Source organism: Podarcis raffonei, chromosome 17, assembly GCF_027172205.1.
Source record: "Podarcis raffonei isolate rPodRaf1 chromosome 17, rPodRaf1.pri, whole genome shotgun sequence".
Lineage (NCBI taxonomy): Eukaryota > Metazoa > Chordata > Lepidosauria > Squamata > Lacertidae > Podarcis > Podarcis raffonei.
This window is the reverse complement of record NC_070618.1, coordinates 31,069,754-31,080,801: the sequence shown is the minus strand read 5'-3', so window position 1 is coordinate 31,080,801 and position 11,048 is coordinate 31,069,754.

Genomic DNA, 11,048 nt, shown 5'->3' with positions numbered 1-11,048 from the left:
ATTGTCTCCCTGCTTATTTAATTTATATGCAGATTTCATCATGCGAAAGGCTGGACTGGATAAATCCCAAACTGGGATTAAGATTGCTGGAAGAAATGTCAACAACCTCCTGTACTTGCCCTAATTTGCAGGCTACATAGGCTATATTTGTCCACAGAATACCTTTAATACAAAAGGAAGCAATTCCGAGTCCTGCCTCATAATGGGGTGAGAGTTCCATAGTTTGAAGTGAAGAAGTACTTTCTTTTATCTGTCCTAAATCTTCCAACATTCAGCTTCACTGAACGTCCACAAGTTAAGGTGTTATTAGAGAGGGAGAAAAGGCTTTCTGAATCTGCTTTCTCTATGCTATGCATAATTTTTATAAACTGCTGGAAGGAGCAGGTCTACAGCTTGAGGGAACTTCTGAATTGGACCCTGTCACTGAGGAGCAATCACAATTGGTGAAACTTGGAATAAAAAGGAAGAAACCTTGCAAGAATTGACATCTTCACTGTGGTGAAGCATCCAAGGCATGAGAGATTTAGATTCCCCCTACTTTTCATTTTCTGTTTGCCCTGCCAGAGCAGGAGAACAAAATTTATTTTCTTTATAGATACAGGTTCCCAAATACTTTAGTTATCAAAGGGAAACATTGAAGCTAGCTAAGTTGCCAATCAGATTTTGCTTCAATAGTCCAATTCTCCCCAAACTTCAGGCATCGTTTCCTCTGCGTTAGACAAGAAAAGCACAATTTCATTTGAGAACAAAGTGATCATCTGGACTTTAACCTTTCATATCAACACTCCAAAACTTTACATTGTGTTTTATTGGTGCTGTTAAAGGTTTGATGGAAAGAATATATAATAGTGGATAAACAATAAAACAATATCCGGGCGATGTTCCTCCGGCCTCATGAGGAGCCTCTTCAGTGGGGCTGGTGAGTGTGGGCCTCACCCCCTAGGCCAGGTGGAGAGGGCCTTGCAGGGAGCGGCCTTCACGCCTCACTGTCAGGCGATTTTCCCTGGCCTCATGATGCAGCCCTCTTTAGGGAACCTTTTAATGATGGATGTTTTAATATATTTTTAACCTTCTGTTGGAAGCCGCTTAGAGTGACTGGGGAAACCCAGCCAGATGGGCGGTGTAGAAATAATATATTATTATTATTATTATTATTATTATTATTATTATTATTATGAAGAAGAAGAAGAAGAAGAAGAAGAAGAAGAAGAAGAGTTTGGATTTGATATCCCGCCTTTCACTCCCCTTCAGGAGCCTCAAAGCGGCTAACAATGTCCTTTCCCTTCCTCCCCCACAACAAACACTCTGTGAGGTGAGTGGGGCTGAGAGACTTCAAAGAAGTTTGACTGGCCCAAGGTCACCCAGCAGCTGCATGTGGAGGAGCGGAGACGCGAACCCGGTTCCCCAGATTACATGACTACCGCTCTTAACCACTACACCACACTGGCTCTTATTATTATTAGCCTCTTTAGTACGGCTGGTGAGTATGGGTCCTGCCCCTAGGCCAGGTGGACAGGTGGACAGGGCCTTGCAGGGAGCAGCCTTCACTCCTCACAGCTGGGCGATGTTATTCCGGCCTCATGAAAGCAGCCCAGTTTAGGGAAGTTTTTAATGACGGATATTTTAATAAATTTTTAACCTTCTGTTGGAAGCCGCTCAGAGTGGCTGGGGAAACCCAGCCAGATGGGCGGGGTATATATTATTATTATTATTATTATTATTATTATTATTATTATTAGCCTCTTCAGTAGGGCTGGTGAGTGTGGGCCCTGCTCTCCTCTCCATCTTAGGACAGGAGTCCAAATAGCAATAGATCGATCAACACCACCCTTTCCCTTTTCTTTTTGGTTAATATCCACCCTGAGAAGAAGAATTCTGATGAACTTAGAAGCTTGCTCATTACTTTCAATCCATATTAATAAAGGAGCTTTGCTGCTGTCGCTCTTTGGGTTTTATCCCATGGGCCGCCATGGACCAATAGGTGTGTCTGTATTGCTTTCAGATTCACAGTGATTCATATGTTCCCTTCTCTAGTTCTGTTCTTCATTTTATTTGTTTAAAAGGTTGGTTTCTTTACAGCTCAATAAACTGGAGACTCTCCTCTTGCTCCAAGAACTTGTTAACCCTATTGTTAAATATAGTTTTTGATAAACTACCGTATTTTTCGCTCTATAACACGCACCCGACCATAACACGCACATAGTTTTTAGAGGAGGAAAATCCGTAGGCATGCCACCCGTAGGCATTCCCTCCATAACACGCACAGACATTTCCCCTTACTTTTTAGGAGGAAAAAAGTGAGTGTTATGGTGCAAAAAATACGGTACTTATAGGTCTTAATTACTTGCGAGCGTTTTGCTGAGATTCTTTGCTGCCCTTGCCCTTCTCCAGACTTCAGTCTTGGCTCCAGTACAGATTGAGCTGACTTGCCCTTTCTGCTTCTGCACCAGAAGAAGCAACAGCTTTCTGCTGAATATGGAGAAATGGTACAGGCACACCTGTGCTTTCTTTCGGGCGGTTCCACGTCTTTTTCCTTTCTTGCAATTTTGCCAAAAAGCGCAACAAACAACTTCCCCTCAACAAAAACTCAACAACTTTTCCCTCCCCCCAAAATTCAACAACTGTCCCCCCGCCCCCAAAGCCACTTCAGCAACTTTAATGTCCTGATTTTCACTGTTTGAAATATGGAAACCTTAGATTAGGTCTCCTCCAGAGACAGTATAAAAGCACAAGGGGCTGCCATATGAGAGACAGAGTGCTCAGCCCCCAGCTCACTCACCTGCATACATCTCCTTGTCACCTTTGGTGACCAAGCAAATGGTTTAATAACTACAAGCCTGCTCTATGAAACACCTTTGCCATCATCAATTTCAAGGAAATCTCATTCAGTGCTCCAGGTATTTTTTCTCTCCCTCCTTGAGGGACCTCTCAGTGGTGCCTTTCTATCCCTCTCCCATTCTCTTCTCTGAGGTGCCTTTTGCGGCATCTCAGGTGAGCACTTACCTGCCCGAGGTGCTGTTCACTCAAGGTTGCCGCCTGCCTTTGACAGAATACTCCAGCTGCATGTCAGCTGCAATTTACCTTTCCCCAGGGAGGGTGTGGAAGAGACAATGCCCACGTGATATAGCTAAAACAGAAGGGAGGGAGGGAGCAGGGACTCTGCTTCCAGGAGAGTCTTTTTTCCAGGAGCATTGAAGCACGTGGAAGGACTCAACACCTGCATGCCAATCCCATGCTGAATCTCACACACACACCAAAAAAGAAGAACATGCCCCTCAGAACCCAAAGCCAAACACAAGAACAAGATGAAAGGGATAAATTTATTTTATATAAATTTATTTTATATAAATGTATTTTATATAAATGATTATTTTATATAAATTATATACATGTGCCAATGGGTGTTATCATAATGCATACCCTCCGTCATTTCTCCAAATAGGGATGCCCTGTTCACTCATTCAATTATTGTTGTTGTTGTTGTTGTTGTTGTTGTTGTTGTTGTTGTTGTTGTTGTTGTTATATTTATACCCTGCTCTGGGTTGTTTCCAACTAATAATAATAATAATAATAATAATAATAATAATAATAATAATAAAAAACATTAAACATTAAAAGGGATGTGGGTGGCACTGTGGGTTAAACCACAGAGCCTAGGACTTGCCGATCAGAAGGTCGGCAGTTCGAATCTCCGTGATGGGGTGAGCTCCCGTTGCTCAGTCCCAACTCCTGCCAACCTAACAGTTCAAAAGCACGTCAAAGTGCAAGTAGATAAATAGGTACCGCTCTCCGGGAAGGTAAACGGCATTTCCTTGTGCTGCTCTGGTTTGCCAGAAGCAGCTTAGTCATGTTGGCCAGATGACCCGGAAGCTGTACGCCGGCTCCCTCGGCCAATAAAGCGAGATGAGCGCCGCAACCCCAGAGTCGGCCACAACTGGACCTAATGGTCAGGGGTCCCTTTGCCTTTAAACATTAAAAAACATCCCACTTCCGGGTCTCCACAACATGGCAGGCGGACCACGAATCTGACAGCTATGTCAGATTCGGCTTTGTGGAGTGAAGGGGAAGAGTGAGAGGGTGATACGCCTCCCAAAAAAAACCCAAGAGGAGCATTGGGGTGTCCTGGGATCCTGTGGCTCACTGATGGCACTGCAGCAAAAGGAACGGATTGAGGGGAGCCAAAGGCGCTGGTGAGCTCGGCACCAGCACAGCTCCACAGAAGCAAAGCCTCTGATCGAGTCACGAGTGGTTACCTTTCCAGCATACTGTGCCAATTGGAAGGTAAGGAAATATTAAGGAATTAATTAATTTGGCTTATTTCGGCAAGAAAATGGGAGTAATAAAAGGAAGTCTGCTCCCATTACTGGTGCTATAGGCACAAAATATATGTGTGGATGAAATTTACTTTGGAAGAGAAGTTAACTAATGAACAATTAGGATTAAAAGACTGACCCCAGCTTCCGTTTATGCCAAGATTTTCTAAAATAATGATCTTGACCTGAACTCTAGTTGAACTTGGACATAGCACACGGTGAGATTGAACTTGACTTAAAATGGAGGTTAAACCTGAGAAGATTATAAGGTTAAGAGTGAAGCAGGATCACCTGGATGAATTTTACCCTTACGGTTTCTATAAAATCAGCTATCCATATATATCTATATACCGTATAACCATATATCTTTATGATGATTTCTATATATTCTTTTTTTTTAAATATAATTTTTATTAACAAACCAATCGAATCACATTAATTCCAAATTACAAAGCCAAATTTTTTAAATTTTTGTTGGGGGTACACATGCTTCGAGCTCAGAAAGGGATCCAAACATCTCTCTTGCTGCTGCTTTAATATTCACAGTTCTGTCCAAATAGTATTCACAGTTCTGTCCAATCTTCTCTTTATTGTTTTTCTCATCTTCTTGTTGTTATCATATATTCCTTTCTTTGTGACCTCTGATAGTCTCCCAAGCGGGTTGTAAACAAATGTTGTTATATCCTGTGTGAATTTTCCATTCCTCCAAGAGCCATATTCAAACAAACAGACGCCATTTCAGCACTTCCCTACAAAACATTCTTAAAGTCTGCCCTTTAATCCTCGCAGGCCTGCACTCTCTCCTCTCTTAGGGGGTTCTGCCAGGTCAAACTCACAGTCCGATATAATAACAAAACCATGGTCTCCTCCCCCTCGATCGTAAATCTTGCCGCCAGGCCTGTCTCCTAACGAGTCTCCTTTTATAACTGCGTCATTCCAAAGGCCTTTCATTCCTTTCCAAATATTTCACAAGCCATGTCTTTGATTAGTAATTCATTTCCACATAGTTCTTAATCCTCCCGCTTATAATCAGTAATTGCAACGATTCTTCCTGGGGGGGGGATTGTTAGGTAATCACATAAGGTAAAAAAAGAAAAGTCCCCCCATTCTGTCCCGTTCCGACATACCGACCCTTTGATGTGTCTTCTTCTTGATTTATTCCTGTTGAATCCAACCCGTCGCTCCACTTCACAGAGGTCACTTTAATTAGCAGTCTATACTCCCGTTCTTCACTCGAAATATGTGCATTTGCTTCTCTCTAATTGTTTATTTTGAGCTGCTGCAACCAGGCCGCGCGATCAGAGACAGCGTCCGGGAGAGCCGACCCACATGGGTGCTGTGCGCCTTGTGCCCTCACCCCCTTCTTTCGAACTTGGGGGTGATTTATGGCAACCGCAGGCGAGGCAGTGTTCCCCATTCCCTTGGGGTAACAAGGGAGGCTGCATACTCCCATATCAGCCGCTTAATTACCTCGTGTGAGCCGGAGAGATGGTATTGTCGGCCATCTTCCAATGCCCCCCTGGCGGCCCTCCGATGATTTCTATATATTCATGTATACGAAGGGTGTTTGAATCATGAAGGCTTCTGCAGAGCTAAGAGCGAAATGCTTAGAATTTAGAACTCCAAAATGACCTCTGCCCCATTTCTTTCCCCTTGTTCTAATGCACCCAAACATAGTAGGAAGCAATAAATCTGATGTGCTGGCCATTTCCTCCATCCAGGCAAGCTCCTCAGCAGATAAAAACAGGAAAACGCTAACCACAATGTCCCCGTTTATAATATGCGATTGTATATGATTATGTCATGTTTTATGATGTATGTACTCAGGTATAAAGCCTCAGGGTGCTAGAGCTACAACGCCTTTGGAAACCATTCCACTGGGTCATTATTGCTCAGCAATAAAATACCACTGCTGCGTCTGTCAATTCTTGGACACAATTTGAGTGGGTCACAGGTACTTTAAAAATCCTTGCTACAAGAGTACTTTAAATTTTCCCTTCTGGGGAAAAAGACTGGACTGACTCTCTGGAAACTATCTCACTTCTGTGAAAGAGTTTCAGAATTTATTTGACTGTTGAAGACGTTCAACTTAACGGAATTACAATTATGTACTTGCTTTATTGAAAGACACCAGCTGGTTAAAAATAAAGACTAAAAGAAGAGGACTAGCCATTGCTAATATTGGACTAAATTAGACCCAGAATAGACTCAAAATAAAAGTTACAATTGAAGCAAAGACCTCTAGCTAATTTCCTTTGCAATAAAGAGTTGCCCCATTGTATCAGGAAAAATTCTGTCCTTAAGGTACCAGGAAAGGCCTTACTCCTTATCTTGTTTACCACAAACCAGAGTGTATGCATAATAAGGCCCACTCTCCTTCACGTGCTGCAAGGTGATACTTAGTCTTTGTTCTGCCTCTAATGCATATACAATTAGAGTTGCCCATATGAGGATCTCATTAGTAGAATGTGTAATTCTAGGATTGGACAGAAGCTTATGCGTATTCATGCCTTAAGAATTGTATATCAGAGAGCGCCTGCTCTGTAAGCACTGCTCAGAATTTGGAACCGATTCCTCTGAGTCAACTTTACTGGCCAATAAAAACAATAAACCCTCACTCTTTCCTCATGGCAGGGCCGGCCTTGATAACTGTTGAGTCAGATGTGCAAAATACAACAAAGGGGTAAATAAGCCCACCCATTTATTCCCCATCCCCAGTAGATTTTATTAAAGCTTAAAAGAACATGTACAAATGTTAATATCAACTACAAAATAACTTTCCACAATGCAAAAAAGCATGAAAAACTCTAATCTAAATTAAAACAAAAAACAAAGGAAGAAGAAAGAAAAAGAAAAAGAGAGAGAGAGTGAAGGAGACAGATTCTGATTCTACTGGCGGTTCCCTTGCTGCGAGAAGCCAAGTTATAGGGAACCAGGCAGAGGGCCTTCTCGGTAGTGGCACCCGCCCTGTGAAACGCCCTCCCACCAGATGTCAAAGAGAAAAATAACTGCCAAACTTTTAGAAGACATCTGAAGGCAGACCCGTTTAGGGAAGCTTTTAATGTTTAATAGGTTATTGTATTTTAGTGTTTTGTTGGAAGCCGCCCCGAGTGGCTGGGGAAACTAACAATAAATTGTTATTATTATTCGCCTGTCAGCTATATAAAAAAAATATTCAAAACATGTGCTCCAAGGTAACCCCCAACTATTCCACTTATAAAACAATATTTTATTTGGTCCACAAACCCAGATATCACAAATTCAAGCCTACCAACTTCCGGCTAGAATAATAAGGAACTTTACTTCATAAGCTATCCATTCTTAAGGAAATCAGCCCTGAGTGCTCACTGGAAGGACAGATCCTGAAGCTAAGGCTCCAATATTTTGGCCACCTCATGAGGAGAGAAGATTCCCTGGAAAAGACCCTAACGTTGGGAAAGATTGAGGGCGCAAGGAGAAGGGGACGACAGAGGACGAGATGGTTGGACAATGTTCTTGAAGCTAACAACGTGAGTTTGACCAAACTGCGGGAGGCGGTGGAAGATAGGAGTGCCTGGCGTGCTCTGGTCCACGGGGTCGGAGTCGGACACGACTACACAAAAAATTACTTCATAAGAAGTTTGTTGTGAACCAAATCCCTCCCCCCTCATTTAGGGCTTATTCTGGCTTGAAATGCACTGGGGCTCATCCATCACACACCCCAGGCCTATTTTGCACACCTTCCTCAATTATTTTTTGAATCCGTACTTGTCTGCAAAACACTGCAGCATTCTTAGAGTCCTTTGGAGGGTATTCCTCTAAGTGCTCTGGCACCTTAGAGGTCACTTGGTAAAAATGGGTTGGATGAGGATTCAGCTGGAACCAACCCTACCTTGAAGCACCCTAAAAATCAATTAACCACCACTTTCCTAAAAGATGTGGGCATCCAAGACAAACTGAAGTGAGTTGATGGTGTGCATTTTCCTAAAGGGGGAAAGAGGGGAAAAGGGCAGTCCAGTTTCTGACGCCATAGCAACACCTAGTGGCAAAATCAGGCATTTTGAGTACCTTGACACTTTTGCCTTTTCTTTTACTGGAAAAGGGAAGGGGGTAGTAGTGCTGGCTAGAGCTGGTGCAAATGCAAGCTAAGAGATTTAGTTAGTTAAACCAAAAAAAGCTGCTTTTTGGCAGTATGCCCTTCAAAATGGCTGAAAATATAGTAAATATAGTTTTGATTTAAAAAAAATACATTGCACACAGCTCAACAGCAGTATTCCATCGTGTTTATAAAGAAACAGGTGGAACAGAACATCTAAAACTTCAGTGGAGAACCTGTGGCCCTCCAGGTGTTGAATAATTGCATGTGTGACCGTTGACTTTGTAATCTCCTCCCCCAAATCTAAAGCAATGGCTTGGATCAGAGAAACCTCTCCTTAGGATCAACAAAATTCACAAATAGGGTGGTCTGTGGCGGTAACGGCTAGGGTGGAAAATAGGTGGGAGCATGTTTACTTCTCTTCCATGACTGCCAATGTTTCTTTTCCTCAAGGAGCTTTCGAGTCTGTCACAATGTGCGAGAAGCTTCGTGCGACATCTTCAGCGGCAAATAATGATGCTAAACAGGGAAGCCAGAAAATGTTTCCATCTTCCTCTGTTTAGGTTGCTGAGTTGCAGCACTTCAAACAAAAGTGCAGTGACAGATATGCTCATGGATGTCCACATGGGTATTTCAGGGAGAAGCTATGCCACAGCCATCTTTGGGACGTTGCAGGAACAAGTGAGGCAGGCACCTTCTCTGGGATAGAGACAACAGAAGGCATTTGCCTGGCAATCCTGGCTGATGGTTCCTATCAGGTCTAGAAAAGGACCGTGCGTTGCGCTGTGGTCTAAACCACTGAGCCTCTTGGGCTTGCCAGTCAGAAGGTTGGCAGTTTGAATGCACATGAAGGGGTGAGTTCCTGTTGCTCTGTTTTACTGAAGAGGCTCCTCATGAGGCCAGAGGAACATCGCCCGGTTGTGAGGCATGAAGGCTGCTCCCCACAAGGCCCTTTCCACCTGGCCTAGGGGGTGAGGCCCACACTCACCCAGCCCTATAAAAGAGGCTCCTCATGGGGCCAGAGGAACATCGCTGTTATGTATTGGGTTTAACACTTTTTATGTTACAAGGCGCATTGTAGACGAACGTTCTAATGGCAAGTAAGCGCATGCACTTTCAACTGTCAACTGTCAGTTCATGTTGGGGCTTTTATTGTGTAGCCCTGTGAGTTTGGGTTTTGTTTTCCTATGAGTGAGTCATTATCACTGACAATGTTGAATAAACGTTGTTAAGGAACTTATACTGTCTTGGGCTTCTGACTTTTTCCGAACGTTTAACTATCGCCTGGCTGTGAGACATGAAGGCCGCTCCCTGCAAGGCCCTTTCCACTTGGCCTAGGGGCCGAGGCCCAAACTCACCAGCCCTATTGAAGAGGCTAATAATAATAATAATAATAATAATAATAATAATAATAATTTATTATTTCTACCCTGCCCATCTGGCTGGGTAGAATTTATTTATTTATTTCTACCCCACCCATCTGGCTGGGTTGCCCAAGTCACTCTGAGCAGCTTCCAACAGAAGGTTAAAAATATATTAAAACAACAGGCATGAAAAACTTCCCTAAACAAGGCTGCCTTCATGAGGCCGGAGGAACATCGCCTGGCTGTGAGGCGTGGAGGCCGTTCCCTGCAAGGCCCTGTCCATGTGGCCTAGGGGGTAGGCCCACACTCACCAGCCCCACTGAAGAGGCTCCTCATGAGGCTGGAGCAACATCGCCTGGCTACTGTTTTATTGTTTATCCACTATTATTTGCTCTTCCCATCGAACCCTAAACAGCATCAATAAAACACAACGAAAAGTTTTGGAGTGTTGATATACAAGGTTGAAGTCCACACAATCACTTTGTTCCCACATGAAATTGTGCTTTTCTTGTCCAACCCAGAGGAAATGATGCCTGAAGTTTGGGGAGAATTAGACTAATGAAGCAAAATCTGATTTGCAACTTAGCTAGCTTCAACGTTTCCCTTTGATAACTGAAGTATCATGTATCTGTAAAGAAAATAAATTTTGCTCTCTTGCTCTGGCAGAGCAAACAGAAAATGAAAACTAGGGGGAATCTTTTTTTAAAAAAAAATCATTTTTATTGAATTTTCTATAACATATACAAACAAAATAAATACTCTAAAGTTCAAACAATCATATTTCTACTTATTTACTACACGCTCTATCCCACGCGGACTTCCCTCCCTCCCTTCATCCGGCTTTCGTATTTAATTTTCTCTTTCACAGATTTTTAATTACATTCTACAAGACTTATTTTAATCCTGCTACAGTCTTTAAACTTCTACAGTTATTACCTATATATTCAACAGATTTACTCCATTCCTTTTTGAACTTTGTTTCCTCTTGGTTACAGATCCTGTGGGTCAGTTTTGAAAATTCTACATATTCAACCATTTTTGTGTGCCACTCCATTAGTGTTGGTCTTTCCATTTTTGGGCTACTAAGATTCTGGCGGCAGTAGTAGCGTACATAAATAGTTTATGATCTGCCTTTCTTAATTCATCACCTGTCATCCCCAGCAGAAAAGCTTATTGTTTCTTTGGGAAGGTATATTTAAATAATTTTTTCAATTCGTTATAAATCATATCCCTTTTTTTTCATCTTTTCATATGTCCACCACTAAACTAGGGGGAATCTAAATCTCTCATGCCTTG